The sequence below is a fragment of the Desmodus rotundus genome, chromosome 6 (assembly GCF_022682495.2).
Source record: "Desmodus rotundus isolate HL8 chromosome 6, HLdesRot8A.1, whole genome shotgun sequence".
NCBI lineage: Eukaryota > Metazoa > Chordata > Mammalia > Chiroptera > Phyllostomidae > Desmodus > Desmodus rotundus.
In genome coordinates this window covers 132,298,018-132,318,566 of record NC_071392.1, presented here as the reverse complement: position 1 = coordinate 132,318,566, position 20,549 = coordinate 132,298,018, and the positions used below count along the sequence as shown (strand labels likewise).

Sequence of the window (20,549 nt, the reverse complement as noted above, 5' to 3'; positions counted from 1 at the left end):
TCTCCTTCTCCCTCCTCCCATCTGGCAACCTTCTGGTAACTAACTCCTTTTTTGTTGCTTTTAAGAGTCTCCCCTTCTCTTCAACCTTTGGCCTTTTAATAATGATGTGTCTTGGAGTGGGTCTCTTTGCATCCATCATAACTGCGACTCTTTGCAGTTCCTGAACTTGCACATTCCCTTCACCAAATTAGGGAACTTTTCTTTCACTATTTTTTCAGACAGATTTGCAATTTCTTGCTTTCTCTTCTTCTTCTGGCATCCATATGAAGCGAATGTTGGACCTCTAAAAGTTGTCCCATAGGCTGTTTATACCGCCCTCACTTTTTAAAATTCTTTTTTCTTCTTGTTCTGCATGGTAGTTTTTTGCTTCCTTGTGTTCCAAATCATTGATTTGATTCTCAGCTTCACCCCTTCTATTGTTATTTCCCTGTAAATTGTTCTTTATTTCAATTAGTGTAAAATTCATTTCTGACTGGGTATTTTTTATGCTGCTGAGGTCCTCACTAAGTTTCTTGAGCATCCTTATAAACATACCTTTTGAACTCTGCTTCTGATAGATTGGTTATCTCCATTTCATTTAGCTCTTTTTCTAGAGTTTTGATCTGTTCTTTCATTTGGGCCATGTTTCTTTGTCTCCTCCTTTTTGCAGCCTCCTTGTGTTTGTTTCTATGTATTAGGTAGAGCTGCTTTGACTTCCTATCTTGGTAGTGTGGTCTAAGGTAGTAGGTGTCCTGTAGGGTTCAGTGGCACAGCCTCCCTTATCACCTAAGCTGCGTACTCAAGATGCGCCCTTCATGTGAGCCAAGTATATCCTCTTCTTGTAGTTGAGCCTTGGTTGCTGTTGGCAAATCAATGGGAGGGGTTTACCTAGGCCAGTCAGCTGCAAGGACTGGCTGTGATCACTGACTACCGACCTCCACCCTACATGGAGGATCAGCTGTTCAGGGGCTAGCTGCAGCCTGGCCTGCCTCGTTCCACAATCTGCCACCTCGCTGGGTCCACCAGCCACCACCTTGGCACGAGTCCTCTCTGCTCCGGGTGCCCATCTCCACCCCTCCTACAGGTCTGGATGTATGTTTCTTCTTTATCTCCTTGGTCATCGGACTTCCATACAGTTCAATTTTCTGTCAGCTCTGGTTGTTTTTTGTTTTTAAATTGTTGTTGTCCTTCCTTTGGTTGTGTGAGGAGGCACAGTGTGTCTACCTACGCCTCCATCTTGGCCGGAAGTCTGCCTAAGTTTCTTAAGCATCTTTATAACAATCCTTACTGTTTTGAACTCTGTATCTGGTAGATTGCTTGCCTCCATTTCATATAGTTTGTTTTCCTAAGGATTTCTTCTGTTCTTTCATTAGGGGCATCTTTCTTTATCTCCCCATTTGGCTGCCTTTCTGTAATTTCTTTCTGTGTATTTGGTAGATCTGCTGTGCCTACCAGTATTGGTATTTTGGTCTTACACAGTAGGTGTCCTGTGGGGCTCATGGCGCAGTCTTTCTGATCACCTGAGCTAGGTGCTCCAAGAATTTCACTGATAAGTTATGTAAACTGAGTTAGGTAGCTGAGTCTTTATTACTGTTGGCCCATCTGTGAGTGGTGTTGACTCTTGGACTGGCTGGATATGAGGATTAACCTCAACCACAGTGTACAAATGCTATACTTTGGCGGACCTCACAAAGTGGAATTCGACCCAGCAGGGTCTGGTACCTGCCAAGATTTCCCTTTGGCTTTGGCACGTTGGATCTAATTGGATTATGCTCTGATGTGGCCTGAAGCCCACCTTTGGGTTTATTGATCAGTCCTGGGTTCTCTTGGGAGGAATTTTGGTGCAGGTCAATTTCACATCCAGCCTTTTAGGGCCCTGGTCTACATTTTTTGAAGCTACAAAGTAACCCACAGTTTACAGCTGCCTCTGCTGGGCCTGGGTGTGTGCAAGGGGCCAAGCTGTGCATCAAGGCTGGCTTTCACCAGCACTGGCCCCTGGGACAATTCAGCAAAATGCCCAAGGCACTCCAAGATCTACCTCTCCTTGCCAGATGCCTGTTAACCTCAGTTACTGAAAGAGCCTCTGGCTGTATTCCAGTTGCTTGAGGTAGATTCTCAGTCAGTCATCAGGTAGGGGCCAGTGCTGTTCACCAGGCTGATACAGATTCCAACTTGGTGCCAGTGCTGGGATTGAAGCCACTCAGAAAAGTCTCAGAGTGCACAAGTGCAGCTGTCACCTGCAGGGTGCCCTTGGATTTTTGTGGTGGGGTGGAGTCTCAGGAAGTTGTCAGGATGAGACCAGCAGGGTTTATGAGGCCTACACAGACCAAGGATTGGCTGTGTGAGTGGAACTCTCTGCACAGGAATATAGCACTGGTCAGATGTGAGGGAAAAATGGCTTCCACTGTACAGCCACACAGCTCAGTCTCTCATTGATTATGCCTAGACCTCCTCAAGAGCCTACCTAGAGAGTGTGCACCCTGGTCCCAAGCTTGCCACTGTCTGCTGACTCCTGTGCAGGTCATGAGCTCAGCGGTGAAAATTCATGGAGAGTCAGAATGGTGGAGCAAGTGGATGTCACTTATGGGGTCAGTGCAGGTCTGGCAAACAGGAAGGAGGATGAATGGCCACTGCCTCAGAGTTATACAACTCAGTCTGTCACCCCAAGTCTACCCTCAAGAGGCCTCCCAGAAAGTCTTTTCCATGAGTCCAGACAGCTAATTCCTTAGCAGGGTATGAGCTCTGTAGGTCAGGGCAATAGGGAGTCGAGAGGGTGAGGGTACTGTCTTCCTGCGGGATGATGCTGTATGGAGGGGGGTATTCAACTCAGGAAATACGGAATCTGATGGCAGTTTGGGAGAGGAACTCAGCACAGTGACCCTAGCAGCTGTCCATTCAGCTCTTACCCTGGAGCCACACCGCCCAGTCTGTCCTCACCCAACTCTAGTTCACTCCAATCCACCCTCCCACTCCAAGAGCCCAGGGTGAGTTGCCATGAAAGAAATAGTGTGCACTCCCCCTTTAAGATCATACCCTGGTTTCTAACAGGTTCCAGGCTCTGCCTGATGGACAGAATCCCCACTGATTTTTACAGCCAAATATTATGTGGGCTCCCCTTCCCAGCACTGGTTTTCTGGGCTGGGGAGCCCAGCATGGGTTTGACACCCCATTTTCCTTAGAAGAGACCTCTGCAGCTGAGATATCCCCGTAGATTCTCAGCCAGTGTCTGTGGGCACATATGGGTGCAGCCCTTTTCATGTCACCACCCTTCCTACATCTCAATATGGCTTGTTCTACAAATCCTTGGTTATAGGACTTCTATTCAGTTAGTCTTCAGTTGGTTATTCAGGTTGATTGTTCTGTGTTTTAGCTGTAATTCCAGTGTGGACCAGAGAGGAAGTAAGCATAACTTCTGCGTCCTCTACTGCCATTTAATCTCCCTAATTTCTTTTTCTGCATTCAGCCAACTTTCATTTCACATCTTCCTGGGTTTAATCCACTTTAGTTTTAATTTTTTGAATCCCTGATTCAAGGTCATACATATGAAAATGTTTATCTCAGGATATTTAAATAATTAATGTTGGAATGCTATACTGCTGTTTTCTTCGGCTTTTTGTATGTGAGACTGAGAATATTCAAACCCAAAAATGTTTTGATTTTCAAACCTTGTTTTCTTCTTATTAAAGCTTTGCTTGCATGTTGTCCATCACCTTCTGCTCCTTTTATGATAGATTTTCTTTTCTGGATGAGTTGATGCTTAAAAGGGGCAGGGCTTGGGGTGGCTAACTAGGTTTCTGATTCAATCATACCCTCTACTGTCAACATAGTGAAGTGCAGTCTATTGTATAGTGCTGCTTCTTGAAGGGAGAAAAGGTGTCTTGTGATTTTGATTCTTTTATCTCTGCAAGACTTTTAATTTGATCCTTTTTGCTGTTCTTTGTCCATGTTGCCCAGTCTCCAAGGGGCATGTGCCCTTCCAAATTTTCCTGTCCTGAAACCTGTCTTTCCCAAGACTCTTACAAACATTCAAGTACTTCCACTCAGAATAAGGCTTGCCCCGGAGGTGATGTCTAGGCTGGTCACTCCAGGCTCCCTGGACTCCTGTTCTTTTCTCCACTTATTCTCTGAGGTCTCTGTTCAACACTCCAGACATGGGTGCCCTCCAGAGCCACATGGCTGGACCTGGGTGTTTATCCCATTCCATATAAGTAACATGAAGTTTGTGGAACTGTCTCCTACTGATGCTGTGTGCTTGTGTAAATGGTGGTTTTAATTTGCTCTGTTTGTGATTTGGGTGATTTTTTTTCTTTGGAAGTTATATGAAGAGATGTGGATCTATGCAGGTACCATTCTACTGAGACTCAGAACTTGATGTTTAAATAATAATGCCATTTACTGCATTAATATACACATTTTACTCAAACCTATTTACCCTTCACAATACAGGAATGTCTCAATGCAGCTGTATATATAACTTTAAACAAGGTACTCTTTGTAACAACATGCATTAACACACACACAAAACCAACTGTTTAAAATATTTAAATACCATCAGCCAACAACAAAACAGCAAAAACCATCCCAAATATCAGCAAAAGGCACAGCAACTGATAGCATCTGCCATCCAGAATGAAATCACAGGTAATATACTGGAAAAGCCACATGAGATTTGTGTTGCCTCAGGATAATAGCATCTGCCTAAATTCAGGTAGTTTGCTGAGATGGTACAGAGCTCTCCTGACCCTAGGTGCCACCCTGCTCAGACACACCTGGTTCTTGAATATTTCTCTGATTATGGAAGCGGGCTCATTTCAGGAGCCCAACAGGCCTCAAGTGCTGGGAATTAATCCTCACCCACCAAAGACCCTCATCCAGGACTACTGGGCTGCTGCAGGAATACCTGCCCCTCCCCCCAACCCCACCTGGGCAGGATGACTGAGTCAGTGCTTACAGTTAGGGAGCGTTAAGCTCTTGTCCACAGGGTTGATTTAACTGATAACACAAGTGGATCAGCTGCCTCCCTCCACTGACTCACCTCCCTACTCCCCTCTGGAATTGCCTGGGATCATAACCTCTACCCCATAAAATGAATTACTTACACCTGAATCTTTACTCAGGGCCTGCTTGAGGGAATCCAGACTGAAACAGCTCCTCTAGCTGCCCAGAGCCTCCACCAGGGAGAAACCCCAAAATGGGTCACCAATACAAAGAGGATGAGAAAAGTCTTGGATGTAACACCTACAGGTCCAGGGAGCTCATGAGAAGACCCTAATGGCAGTGTGTGGAGCAGAGTCTGCAGTTTTCTCTGTTCCCAGGGCCAGTATTGTGACCATGGCCAAGAATTTAAGGGGCCGTAGTGAGGAGGACTCTGTAGTTCATGACAAAGGCCTGTGTACACAGTAACTTCTCTGCAAATACTGTGGAATGAATGAATGTGAAGGGATTCAGTTTGAGAAAACCACATTATTGTAAAATCTGTTAAACACAAAGGATTTTTCGAGTCAGCATTACAATATAATGAAAATATTTTTAATTTTATGCTGTGATAGATAAGACCACCGGAATGAGCTGGAACTGAATTCTTCAGAATCTTTCCTACTGCCAAGTTGGGGGCTCTAGAAAAATGAACACTGGCTCTGCTTTGAATTCCTAGATGAGGTTGCCTATTGAAGATGTAGTCAGCTGTGGAGAGGCAAGAACAGTAGCAGTTTATGTCACCATCCCTTCATTTTGCCACAGAGCTAGTGTGCACTCCATGTTCCCCTCAGTTACAAGTGGGAGCTGCCATCCCAGCATCCAGTGGTGCCATGGATCTGACTAAACACTTGAATGGCCGTGAAGAAATACATCTGTATGGGCTACATTAGTGATTAAGACAAGGACAATCAACCTGATTTTAGAATCCAGGTTTTATATGTTTGATAACAGGCCATGCAAAGCTCATGACTACTATTGTTAGGGAGAAGTTAAGAGGATGTAGAAGGAAGAGGAATGGAGGGGGTCCATAGTGCTTACAGACAAAACCCGTAAACAACTTTGGTTAACTGTCTTCACTTTAATTAACTGCTGTATCTGTTTTACAATAGATGACAGATGTGGTCTGGAGCAAATATAAGGACCCTGGGAAGCGGACCCCAACACATGCTTATGTTTAGGTGGTCACGTCCCCCCTGGGGGAAGGCAGACACCACCTTTACCTGCCAATCAATATGTAACTCCCTCACCTTACCCTGCTCCTCAGGACAAGCGGACCAGGGGCCTGTGCCTCTCTCATCCACCTAAGCTAGGCCCGTTCTCTTCCCTAAGAACACATTACTAATAAACTCTGCTTGCATATTAACCAACTTCCTGATCTTTACTGTGTCGGCAAGAACTGAGTTTCCAACAATACTATGAGCAAGGTAGGCATTTAGAATGCAGGAGAAATGATGAACATTTATAGGCAGAATCACTAATTTTTTATTTATTGGAGAGATCAGTTAACTCAACAGATAATTTTAAGCTTTGTTATTTTACAATAATCAATGCTTTAAAATACATATTTTGTGCCAGGCATTGGGTTAGAATAGGCAGGCTCCATCTGCCCCCTTCCCTCAAGGAGTTTAGTGAGAAACACAGGCCAATCTAGTGTGATCAATACATTGAATAGTTTATTATAGGAGACCGTTCTGCATGGTGTGAGCCCAGCTCCCACTCAGAAAGGCCAGTGGGGAGCGAGTTCCAGCACACAGGACCCATGCCCATGGATAGGTTCTCTCGTGGGGAATCAGGCCTGCATTGTACCTAGGCCGCTATGTGGTTTGCTTTTGCTAAAACTCCCTCACCCTGAATTGAGGCAGCAAATATTTACACATCTTTAGAGTAACTTCCTAAAATCCATGCTAAACCTTTCAAGGACAAGTGTAACCAGCTTAACCACTTTTCCATTTACATTTGCAAATATCCTTCCTCTTTTATGTAATTAGAAACACCCTCTCCTTTGTTTTCTGTAACCGCCTAAAGTGAACCTGTGCATAGTAAATGAGGATCATCCTCAATGTAATGTGCCCTGAAAAGCAGTAATAGCCTGTCAAGGCAAGGGTCAAGGTGCTCTCCTCTTGAGAGAGTGGCTGTGCCATCCCTTTTCCTCCACAGGACTCGGTAGCCCATGAGAATTTGTCTCGTCTCAGCCACAACACATGAATCCTGCGGGCCAGGATCCGCATCAGTTTATCAATAATTTTCCTGTAAATATCTATTTTGTCTGATGTGGGCCTGTGGGTTCTGGTCATGTGCAGAGCCCAAATAAGGAATGGCTAATCATTTAGTCATTAAATGTTCTCACTTTAATTAACTGCTGTATCTGTTTTACAATAGATGACCAGATGTGGAGCAAATATAAGGACCCTGGGAAGCGGACCCCAACACATGCCTATGTTTAGGTGGTCACATCCCCCCTTGGGGAAGGCAGACACCTTAAAGAATTAAACAGATTTTTATAAGGCTTTATTTGAAATGTGTTCTAAATTGCCCTACCTTAGTAACCAGCCTGTCAGGAGACAAGTAACCCTTCTTTGACAATCTGGGTCATCAATAACCTTCAGTGAATATGTTTTAGGTTTTGCATCCTTAGCTGTAAATAGCATTATAAGTGCAAGCACAGCTTTAAGAAAGATTGGCCAAGATGAGTACCTCTCCTGGAGGAAGCACTTCTCCTGGAAAAAAAGAAAACAAAATAGTACATCATCTTTCTCTGTAGTCATATGCCTCTTGTAAAAGCATGGTGTAGGGTATGTAGATATAAGATTTCCAGGATGATGCAACATTGCTGCTTTTCTAAACAGATCCCCAAACCCAGGACACAAGTTTTTCCAGTCTCCAGAAAGCTGCCTATTGAAAGTCACAATCAGTGTTCACCTGGTAATGATATAAGTGACTTCTACTTCACTATTTACAACATGGTAGCCCCTGGGGCAGAGGCCACAGTTGCTCACCAAGGATTCACATGCACTTTTTATTTCTGACATTCTTGCATTTGGGGAGAGCCCATGTGATTGCGTTCTGTCCAGCTACATATGGGTGGAAATTGATGTATGCCTTCCTCAGACACGATATTTAAAAGCATCCAAAGCATATCCAGCTCCTTCTCCCTCTCTGCAATGACCTTACATGTTTCAGATGACTGGCTACAAAATGGAAACAGCCTGGGTTCCTGAGTCAACACCTGGAGAAGAGTCGTACAACCCCTATCAGGTAGACAAACACCTTTATGGGTTAAACTCCTGAAAGTTTGGGGTGCATTTGCTAGCCTCTCCTAACAAATGCTACCATCTGTTCAGGTTGCAGCCACTTTTCCATCTCTATTATTATGAGGCTTGAAGTAAAATGAACAAAGTTCCTGCTCCCCATTCGGGACCTCCATTATTGTCCTTACTGCACTTGAAAATCACAAGACAAATATTGAATGCATACCACTTACCCATCAAATTGAAATATTAAACACATAATTCTTCTAATACTCTCCTTTGTGGCAGAGTTTGTTTTATCCCCATTCCACATTTGAAGAAACTGAGGCTCAGAGAGGTTAATTAATTCACCTAGCTATCCACAGCAAGTAAGTAGAGGCACTAAAGCTCTAGAACACAAGGTCTCTCTCAGTCATAACACTGTACAGCCTCCCCACCCAGCCTTTGGTTTCAGCACCAGCCATCTCCTGGAGCACTGCACACATCGACTAACATGCTTTGAGTCATGGTGGTCTCATGGTGATACTCCTGATTTACACTGGGTTTGCTGTGCTTTAAGAGAGACTTAGTACACCCAGAGTTCAAAGGGTGGCAGGGCATGTGATATCTCAGCAGAGAATAAAACACTGTCTCCCATTGTGATTGTATTTTTAGGGAGGCACTGCCCCTTCAAAATCCATAAATTCATGACCATGATGGGAAACTATCTCTGCAAAGTCCTAGGTCATGACTGCTTCCATGTTATTTCAGTGCTTTCCTTTTAACAAAATTCAAAGAATGTGCAGCCCTAAAGTTATATACATATAGCTTCCTGCATGATGTATAAAATTTCTCAAGAAATATCTTCCCAAGTAACAATTTATGCTCTGAATCACATTACACACTGGCCCAAGAATTCAACCAATAAACTCTGATGTTCTGTATTATTGTCTTTGTATTTTTCTGAATTGTTCAGATTGTATATGAGTGGATATTACCATTATAATCAGAAATAAAGCTATAATGAGGTGATAGCAGGGAGAAAACTGACTCACCAGTTACAGAACACTGCTTCTCTATGGCAAGTACTGTGACTTCCAGAATTGGGCTGCTTTGATATGCTTGAGAAGACTTAAGATTTGGTATATTTTTTCCCTGGAGGCACAAAAACTGGCACCATTAAAACTAAATCAATTGCATTCACTTGAACTCTGTAAGCAGTAGCTGCGGTGTTTTTTGAAGTGTGGTACGGCTGGATTGTCTCACCAGTAAAGGTCTTATTTTAGAAAATCTCTATTTTTCTCATGTTTGTATCTGGGGACACTTACCCAAGGCTCTCTGCTTAGCTACAAATTTAACAAGCATGGCCAAGAGGAATCTGTTTTTCATCCTGAGAGGCAACAAGGGTCCTGGAATTTGGACTCTCATTCCTTATTCAAATCCCAGCTTCTGTATCATCTAATCCTGGGATCCCGAGATAGTTAATTATACCTGTCCAAAGTTCAGCTCTACCCCCCCCCCCCCCCGCCCCAGGAGCTAGGGAGAGTGACACCCCACCCACAGGATGCACTACAAGAATGAAATGACACGACATCCGTGGCACACCCAGCCCAGGGCCTGGCCCAGAGGAGCTGCCCACGAATCACCCACTGGCATTCCTCTTTCCTTCTCACACTGGCTGGAGGACACACTGTGCTTAGAAGCACATCTCTGAAAAAACAAACTGGAAGTGTCCATAAACACTGCTGCTCCTCAACACCTGTTTTTGCAGATTGTTTTCTTTTTTCACGGAGATCACGACCCTTCTGCTTATTGGCCTGATGATTCAATAATACACTAAGAGTCCTTAGTTCTGTGCCTGTTGCACAAATGGACTCAATAACTATTAACTATTGTTACTCTAAAAGATTATTTTTATATGGACTTTGAGCTCCAGGTCTCACTGTGACACACAGATGCAGCATATGTTTTGAAGAACTGGCTAGATTTAAGTGAGAATTGAGCCAGAAATCAGATACCCTACAATTCTCATTGCAAGGCCTGTCTGAGCCTGAGGCTGCTTCTCTGGACCCAGAATTGCAAATAATATCACCAAGTGTCCCTTCCTGGCTTTGTGGTGGTACAAGATGGATGAGTCCTCTGAAACAGTCCCAACAGCACCCTCCCAGCTGCATGGCCTATGTTCTCTTTTAATTTTCTTATTAATGTTTCTATCTTCTGACTTTGCAGTGTTCCCCAATCCAAACTCTACTCTGGGCCAAGATCCGTATTTTCCACTGCTGGCCTTCAGCTATGAGGAAAGAAGAAGTGGAAGCCCTGGAATCACAGAAAAGTTGAGAGGCCTGGGGCACAATCCCAGGCACTAACAAGGCAATTCTTATGGCTTCTCTGGGCCGCAGTTTCTTTCCTTGCACCACCCACCTTTGTCCTCTTAGGTCCCAAAAGTTTCCCAGCCCTTTGAATAGATGCCCTTCCTCCAAATGTTTCCAGCGCACATACTGGCAACTGGGTAATTCTTCCACCCTTGGTCCCCAAGGGGCACTAGGTTCTCCCCAACCCAGTGTCTGCCCTGAGCTAAGAATCAGAGATGTGGCTTCAGGCCTGTGTTTGGGATGTATCATGCAAAGTTCATGCTGCGCTTACCATCTGCCAATCATGGTTCCAAATCAGACAGGGTCACTAAACTTCTCAGAGCCTTTGTTTACCCATCTGCAAAATGAGGATCAAGGCACTTACTTCACAAAACTGTGAGGAAACCTTAAATAAAATAAAAGTTTCTGGCCCAGTGGGAACTATTTTTCTTTTAATCACAGAACTTTATTTTATTCTTATCAAAAGAGCTGTATTCAACTTAATTAGACATACTTTTTAAAAATCATTTATCATTCTTAGGCACACACATTAAAAAATCATAAGCAATATTAATTGCTTAAAATCTCTAAAACTTCACATTTGAGTCCAACTATTCTGGATCATTTTTCTACTCAAGTGTTTTATGGCCGGGATTTTTCCATATAACCATCCTCTGTGACATCAGGAACAAAAAGAGCAGAGATGACATTGGTTTTCCTTTTCTTGTCTTTCCCTTAAATGTTTATTTATTTGAAAAAAATCAGAAAATTATCAGTTCGAAACTAGAACAGCTGGGGACAATAAGCCCCCTCAAATCCAAATGGCTTAATATAACTTAGTTATAACAGCATAATTTGCAAAATCGCATATCTCAGAAAAAGAAACAAAAACGCTAAATGTCTTTCCTTCTTAGATAAGACTGCTTTCTCTCAGAAAGAAAAAAAGCAACTAGTGATTTGATACTAAAATCCAATCTGTCACTCAACGCTGCTTGTCTAAACAAATGCCCCACAGAGCACAGCGCTAGCACAGCGCTCATAGACCAAAAATGGTAGGTGTGCGGATTACATGAACTTGGGTACATAATTTATATTTCTAGGACTCAGTTTTTCCTGCTGTAAAATTAGGTGTTACGTTCCAGTGATTTTTAGGGTGTCATTGAGGCAGGAGACAGTCAGGAAGGAGGAAACTCCAGAGGTGCCCCAGGGCTAAGATAAAGGACATCGATATAAGACCGAGAAACCCTATTCTAAGACTGGTTGTTCCCGCTTTCTGGAAAAGCCCTGAATCATGGTGACTCATGAATGCACCTGCACAGAAGATACTACATGACCCCGGCTTCATTACAGTAGCATTATAATAAATTAATGTTGTGCGACCCCCTTCTCCGGTGGCCAATCAAGGGAAATCATGGGAGACCACATGTGTAGTAGCTTTAAAGTAATACAACTACTTGTACTTGTGCAATGAAAGACCGCCAAAACTATCCAGGAATATCAGCCCTGTAAGAATAGAATCCTCCAGTCCCAGAGGTCAATCTCTGTTCGGAGTTGGCCTGCTCCCATGTTCTGTAGAGTGTACTACCACTTAATAAATCTGCTCTCTCTTTCTGCTTTAAACTCTGTGTGTTCGGTTCAATTCTTTGTCTGCGATCACCAAGAACCTGGTTACCTGTGCCCATCTGTGACATCATTGTTATCTAGAGTTCTCCATCTATGTAAATGCAACTTTAATTCACTGCCGTGTTTGAACCCTAAATGATGGGGGTACTCAAATGTTGGAAAAATTTTAGTTTCAGTTAATAGCTAATAAGCTTAGTAATCAATGTATGTAAAAGCTATTGTTCCAGGAACTGAAGGTATGACTCACCTTGACTACAGCAGACCATAAGCAGTTCCGCCTTTGTGCCTCAGGAGGACTGCAAGCAATTCAAGGTGGTATCTAAGGTATCTAAGCCATTGTACTTCAGGGTAAGAAGTCCGCCACCCAGGACACAGATAAAGACCACAGCCCAGGGAACAGATGGAAGAATGCTGCAACTTTAATCTGATCAACTTTTCCCCTGAATTCCAAACTCCTCACCTATACTTTTCTTCTTCTTATAAACAGGGTCAGTTTAAAATAGAATTTAAGGCAGTACGTTAGGGTATGTAACCCACCTTCTCAGATCGCCAGCTGTCTGAATAAAGCGCCCATAAAGATTCAGTCCCTGTCTCGTTATTGGGTCTGGCAGGTGACAGGCACTGGCTTTTCCAGTGTCACAAATACCATACCTTTTTGTAACACCTGGCAGTGAAGCATGTTTACGTAATGATTTATAAATACCGAGGGGCAAAATAACCTTTACATTTCCAAAGTTATCTCTTCTCTATCAGGAGATTATTTGTTATTCCCAAACAAATGAAAATATATTCAAGTAGAACACAAACAGAAATATGTTTTGGTTTTTTCCCCATTGAAAATACAGCTTCTATGGCATTATTTGCCTTTCAAAGAATTTCATTGTATTTAGATGAAAATCACACCTTCTGAAATTGGATTATAGTACATGTTGATTATAATCATAAGTCTCAAGCCTCCCAACATTTAATTATGCTCTTTGTAAAAGAATGAAATTTGACTTTCAAATAAGCAAAGTGAAAACCCGGGGATGCAAAAAAGCAAGGCTTTGCTCCACCTGAACATTGCGTTTTTGTTTGTTTTCTTCATAGTATTTTTGAATTCATGTGGAATGCAAAGTGCAATAAAAGATTTCATGTGTATAGGAAATCCCCTTTATTAAAAAGAAGGTCGATATTCAGCTGAAAACTTATATAAAGTTAGGAAAAATACTGGCAAAGCTTTTACTGTGAGTAAAGATGGCCCAGTTTACTTCAGAGTTTAGCATTAATGATCATTTCCTGGAACCTCGAGGCTATGTGGGGGTCAGATTTAAGCAACAATTTATAAAACGTCTGTTTAATTCCTGTAGTGCAGTTTTATGGTAACTGGAATGAGGGATTTTAAACTCCTTGTGTTGAGGGGGAAATGTGTGAAGAATGGAGAACTAAAGTTCCAAAACACCCTTCTCCTTGGTAAGTGAGCTTGGGGCTACAGAACCCCAGATCTCCACTGTGTGGGACACCTGCTTCCTTCTTCAGCACCTGAGGCAAAGCCCCCCCACAGGTCAGGATTGCTGGGAACCACATGGGCAGAAAGGACTGGACTGAAAGGGGACAGGGGCAGGGTCATGTGGACCAGGCCACCAGTGGTTAGTGTAAGCCCCACTCCTTGGGGTACGTCTCAGTCACAGCTGACTCCCCATATCCCTGCAGTTCTTCTACTGTGGCTCCAAGCCCTGGCCCATCAGCTTCCTTCCCTTCCCAGGTCCTCCACCCCCATTCCCAGAGAGGCCACCAGCCTCTGCATTTAAAAACAGACAAACAAAAAACTCTAAATGTTCTGCCATTAATGATGTAGGAAAGAGGATTAAATATAAATATTCCCTCCTGTCCTTTAAGATCAGGAACACGACAAGAAGTCCACTTTTACCACTTGTACTCAACATTGTACTAGAAGTCCTAGCCACAGCAAATAGCCAAGCAAAAGAAATAATAGGTATCCAAGTTGGAAAGGAGAAGTAAAATTACCTCTGTTCACTGATGACATGATCTATGTTAGATGGCCAACTCTATAAATGGCCACCAACAAACTTAGAACTAATAAAAGATTCAGCAAAGTTGCAGGATACAAAATCATTGCACAGGAATCAGTTGCATTTCTATACACTTAAAATGAACAATATGGAAAGGAAATTAAGAGAACAATTCCATTTATAATTGCATCAAAAAGAAGAAGATGCTTAGGAATAAACTTAACCAAGGAATCAAAAGACTTGTATAATGAAAACTACAAAACATTGCTAAAAGAAATTAAAGACACAAAGTTCCCGCCAAGATGGAGGCATAGGCAGAAATCCTTTGCTTCCTTGCACAACCAAAAGGATAACAACCAATCTGAAATCAATAAACAACCAAAAATGCCAGAAAATCAAACTGCATGGAACTCTGACTACCAATGCATTAAAGAAAAAATCAACGAGAACAACCAGGCGGACCTCTGGACTCAGAAAAACTGTGGCTAGGCAGCTGAGGGGCGGGGCTGATGGCCAAGCTCCAGCTCCGCAGAGCTGCAAGGGAGGGACTGACTTAAGGGGAAAACTGAGACTCCGAGTTGATGGTGGACTAAGGCTGGGGTTGCCAAGGTGGGAAATACTTCCAGTTTCACACGAGGAAGTGCGAAGTACGCTAGAGAATAGCAGGTAAGCTGCACTGTTCCCTCTCTGGCCCCTCCCCCACAGGCAGCACAGCAAAGAGGGTTGCCCCGCCCTGGTGAATACCTAAGACCCCACCGCTTACAACTTATCAGGTGGCCCAAGACAAAGAAATATGGCCCAAATGAAAGAACATAGCCAAACCTCAGAACTAAGCAATGAGGAGATTGCCAACCTATCTGATGGAGAATTTAAAGCCCTGGTAATCAAAATGCTCACAGAACTGATTGAGCTTGGTCGAAAAATGAAAGAACAAATGAAAGATACCCAAAATGAAATAAAGCAAAATATTCAGGAAACCAACAATGACAAGAAGGAACCAGGATTCAAAGCAATAATTTGGAACAAAAGGAAGAAATAAACATCCAACTAGATCGGAACAAAGAAACAAGAATCCAAAAAAATGAAGAGAGGCTGAGGATTCTCTGGGACAACTTTAAACATCCAAATCATAGGGGTGCCAGAAGGAGAAGAACAGCAGCAAGAAACTGAAAACTTATTTGAACAAATAATGAAGGAAAACTTCCCTAATCTGGCAAAGGAAATAAACTTCCAGGAAGTCCAGGAAGCCCAGAGAGTCCCAAAGAAGTTGGACCCAAAGAGGAACACACCAAGGCACATCATCATTAAGTTACCCAAGATTAAATATAAAGAGAGAATCCTAAAAGCAGCAAGAGAAAAGGAGACAGCTACCTACAAAGGAGTACCCATAAGACTGTCAGCTGATTTCGCAAAAGAAACCTTACAGGCAAGAAGGGGCTGGAAAGAAGTCTTCCAAGTCATGAAAGGCAAGGACCTACATCCAACATTAATCTACACAGCAAAGCTTTCTTTTAGAATGGAAGGGCAGATAAAGTGCTTCTCAGATAAGGTCAAGTTAAAGGAGTTCATCATCACCAAACCCTTATTATATGAAACATTAAAGGGACTTATCTAAGAAAAAGAAGATCAAAAATATGAACAACAAAATGACAACAAACTCACAACTATTAACAAATGAACCTAAAAGAAAAGAGAAACAACAAAAACAAAAACTAAGCAAACAACCAGAACAGGAACAGAATCAGAGAAATGGACATCACACAGCGGGAGTTCAGTGGGGAGGAGGAAGGGGGATAGTGGGGAAAAGGTACAGGGAAGAAGAAGCATAATTAGTAGGCATAAAATAGATGCAGAAAGATAAAAAATGGCACAGGAAACAAAGGATTCAAAGAACTTATATGTACAATCCATGGACATGAACTAAGTGGGGTGGGAAATGCTGGACGGTTGGAGGGCAGGGTGGAGAGGGGTACAAAGGGGAAAAATTGGGAGCTGTAATAGCATAATCAATAAAAAATACTTTAAAAATAATTTTTTAAAAAGAAATTAAAGACACAAATAAATGTAAAGACATCAACATTCATGGACTGAAAGTCTTAATATTGTCAACACTACCCAAAGTGATCTACAGATTTAATGCAACTCCTACAAAAAAACCCAATGGCTTTTTTTTCTTGTTTGGCAGAAATAAGCAAAAAAATCCATCCTAAAATTCATATGGAATCTCCAGGGACCCTGAATAGCCAAAACAATCTTAAACAAAAACAAAGCTGGAGGACTCACACTTTCAAAACTTAACTACAAGTTATGATGGATTTGTAGTAAGTTAATTACTGTGGTTTTGTAGTAAGTTAATTTCAAAACTGGTATAAAGACAGACATAAAAAACAATGGAATAGAATAGAAAGCCCCAAAGTAAACCCCGGTATTTATGGTGAAATGATTTTCAACAAGGGTGCCAAGACTATTCAATGAGAAAGGACAGTCTTTTCAACAAATGACAACAGAAAAACTGAAAATCCACATGCAAAAAAATGAAATTGGTCCCTTACCTTACAACCTGTATAAAAACTAACTCAAAATGGATCAAAGCATAAAAGCTAAAACTATTAAACTCCTAGAAGAAAATATAGGTGAAAACCTTCAAGACATTGAATATGCCAATGATTTCTTGGCTATGACACTAAAATTAAAGCCAATAAAAGAAAAAAAAATATGTTAAACTACATCAAAATTAAAAGCATGTGTACCTCAAAGGACACAAGCTAGTAGTGAAAAGGCAAAACTGTAGAATGGGAGAAACTGCCCTGGCTCAGTGGATTGGGTGCTGGCCTAAGAACCAAAGGGTCGCTGGTTTGATTCCCAGTTGGGGTGCATGCTTGGGTGGAGGGCCAGGTCCCCGGTGCGGGAGGCTCAAGAGGCACTCACATACTGATGTTTCTCTCCCTCTCTTTCTCCCCTCCCCTCTTTCTGAGAGTAAATAAATATGGGAGATTTACAAATCATCTATCTGATAGAGATCAGGAAGGCAGCTGTTCTCACCACTATACTCCCCCCGCCATGCTCTGTAACACCCATTAGTATGGCCACTATAAAAACAAACAAATAAATAAAAACTGTTAGGATATGGCAAAACTGGGACCCTTATGAACTGTTACGGGAATGTACAATGGTACAGCCATTGTGGAAAACAATATGGTAGTTTTTCAAAAACTTAAAAAATGGAATTACCATATGATCTAACAATTCCATTCTGGGTATTTGCCCCAAAGAATTGAAAACCAGTTCTCAAAGGAGAATACTCATGTTCATAGCAGCATTATTAATGATAACCAAAAAGTGGAAGCAACTCAAGTGTCCATTAATCAATTAATAAATATGAGGCATTATATACAATGGAATATTATTCAATCTTAAAAAACAAGGAAATTCTGACACATCACAACTTGGTTGAACCTTGAGAAAATCATGCTGTGTGAAATAATACAGCATTCCATTTCATAAATATGTAGTATTTATGTTGTATGAAATAAGCCAGTAAACAAGAAAAATACTGTATGCTTTCACTAATAGGAGTTACCTAGAGTAGTCAAATTCAGAGACAGGAAGTGGAATGGTGTCTGCCAGGAGCTGGGGGGAGAAGGAGGAGGAGGTATTGTTTAATGGGCACAGAGTCCCAGCTTGGGAAGATGAAAAGAGTTCTGTGGATAGACGGTGGTGATGGTTGTACAACAATGTGAATGTACTCTATACTCAATGCCACTGAACCATACATTTAAAAATGGTTAAGATGGTAAATTTTGTTATAATAAAAGGGAGCCCTGGCCAGATGGCTCAGTTAGTTAGAGTGTAGCCCCATACACCAAAAGGTTGTGGGTTCGATTCCCAGTAAGGGCACATATCTAAGTTGAGGGTTCGATCCTTGGTGGAGCATGTATGGGAGGCAACTGATTGATGCTTGTCTTTCACATCTATGTTCTTCTGTCTCTCTCTCTCCCTCCTTCCCCCCACTTCCTCGCTCTCTAAAATCAATATATATATATATATCCTTGGGTCCTCACCAATAGTAATAATAATAAAAGGAAGAAAAAACCCTATAATCAATCCCTTAGTTGAAATTTTTTATTTGTTAAAGAAAGATGAGACTTTGGTAGTCCACCAGCAATGTAGCCATAGAAATTTAAATTAAAAAAAAAAACATAGTTAAAGTGAGAGGAGGGAAAAAACATTCCCTCTGTGACCTGCACCTTCACACCTTCACTTCCTCCTAGTTCATCAATTAACTGCAAAGAAACTAATGGTAAATTTTAGGGTACAAAAAAGATTAAGGCTTGAAAATGTTGGGGAAGTCTTTGATAAACTATAAACATCACACACAAAAAATATTTGTTAGTGTTAGTATTTCTATTTCTATTTTAGAAGGAAACTAAAACCAGATGTTCTGAGCATTTGTCTCCAGCTGTGGCAGGAGCTGAGCTGGAGGCTAGGATGACACATGGAAGATGGGCCCCTAGAGGCAGGAGTCCCATACCCACATAAACAATGGTGGGTCACGTGATAGAAACAGTCCTTATACTGCTGACTTGTAGGGAATTGCTACAGCTTGGCATGAGGAGCTTGGGTTCTGTCAATGGATACACCTGAGTCCAAATCCTGTTCCACCATGGATTAACTTGACCTTGAGCAGGTTACTTATTCTATCTAAGCCTCTATTTTCTCAATATAAAATGGGTATAATAAGAGTACACATGTTCAAGATTGGCACAGTAAAACATTTAATAAGATGCCACCAACCCTAGACGTGACACATACATACTCAATAAAGGTTAGATTTCATCATGACTACTAGTGCTCTCATCTCTCAGGACTCTCTCAACAGTCTCCTCAGCCTCAAGACACATCTCTACCAGACTCAGAAACCCTGTGTTAGGGGAAGCCACATGTGAATGTCTTCAGTCCCAACTCCCCAAGGGGCTCTATCCCCAGAGAACGTACTCAGCTGGGTGAAACGAACAGGCAACTAACCCTTGAGTGGCAACATTTTCAGACTTTGGATGCCATATTAAGAAACATAAAATTCTCCACTTATTTCCATCCTGCTCCATGAGTTACCCTAGGACAATATCTTCCTGCCCTGTTTTAGGCAATTTTATGCTCTCCTGGCTTTCTATATACTGAAAATGGCCAGCAGTGTATTTGTAGCACAGAGCTGTCTTTCAATCTGCAGATCCTGGCACTAGCTTCCTTGACATGTCCGCTGTGTTCTCACAAGCACTTCAAAGTTAACCTATACAATACGGAACTCTTTACTGCCATTTCTTTTCTCAGATTTACCATCTCCTTCAATGGCACCTCCATTAATTCAAGTGGTCATGAGAAAAGCTCAAGGCCATCCCAGATGCCTTTCTTCACGACCCTCACATTGAATTCATCACTGAGTTCTGCTGGGTCGTTCTCTAAATTTTACCTCTAATTCCTCCCTAAAGTCCAAAGCCACTCTCTGAAGGATCAGTCTTCTCCCATGTGGTCTCCTGGAAGTTGTCCCTGTGCCACTGAAATCCTTCCTGTAACTAGCAGTCAGGGCAATATTTAAAATATAAAATTCTATTATGTCAGCCTCTTCACAAGACATAATGATGCTTAGATGGGGATGATGGCCATGAAGATTCTAGAAAGTACAAAAGTGGGTACCCCCTCTGTTCAGTACCTAACACATAGTAGGTATTCAATAGTGCTTTGAATGAATGCAAGGGTTTCAATTTCTTCTGCCCTTTTTCTAGAACAGAAATGATTTTTTCTTTTTTTAATTTTTTTTTTTTTAGAGAGAGGAAGGGAGGGAGGAAGAGAGGGGGAGAAACATCGACAGAAGGCTAGGGGCAATCATAGCCTTTCCTAACTAAATGCCCCTCTCTCATCTTCTGCAATCTCTGGCTCTTGGTATTTTCCCCACTTCTTGTCTAGTTGCAAAAATATTACTGTTATCACATGTTGCTCCAAAAAAAATACAATGTGCCCAGTCCACATTCCTATCTGACTTTCTTTGGAAACATAATCATTAGCTGGTTTGGATGTGCACTTTGTGTTACTCCATCCCATCCTCTTAAGCATCCCAAGGGTTTCCCTCCTGATTCAGTGAACTGTGCTTGGATGCTGGGGGAAGGAGGGAGACTTGATAAGAGTCAGTGTTAAACACATTATGTAAGCTGAGTTCAGGAACCTGAGCTGTGAGGGAAAAAGAGGGAAATCTAGAAAGGCCTCCAAATTATGCTTAGGTGCGAGGGCAGTCAATCCATAGGACAGAACCCAGAGTTAGAATGAAGAAACCTCCAAGGTCGTGGAGGTTGTTGCTGGTCAGGGTGAAGGCTTGACCTTGAGTTTTA

The 20,549-nt window shown here is 42.1% G+C and overlaps 1 protein-coding gene across 7 annotated transcripts in view; it reads right to left on the bottom strand.

The window, feature by feature from the left end:
* RIN2 (Ras and Rab interactor 2) overlaps positions 1–20,549 on the bottom strand; it is a 239,526-nt gene that overhangs the window by 203,584 nt on the left and 15,393 nt on the right. The window contains exon 2 of one of the 7 annotated variants that reach the window (XM_053926041.2): positions 10,827–10,892. The exons of 4 other annotated variants lie outside the window; for them this stretch is intronic. The gene's annotated coding sequence lies outside the window, so the exon portion shown is untranslated. 2 more of the 7 variants (XM_045194652.2, XM_024559339.3) reach the window with 2 other exon arrangements.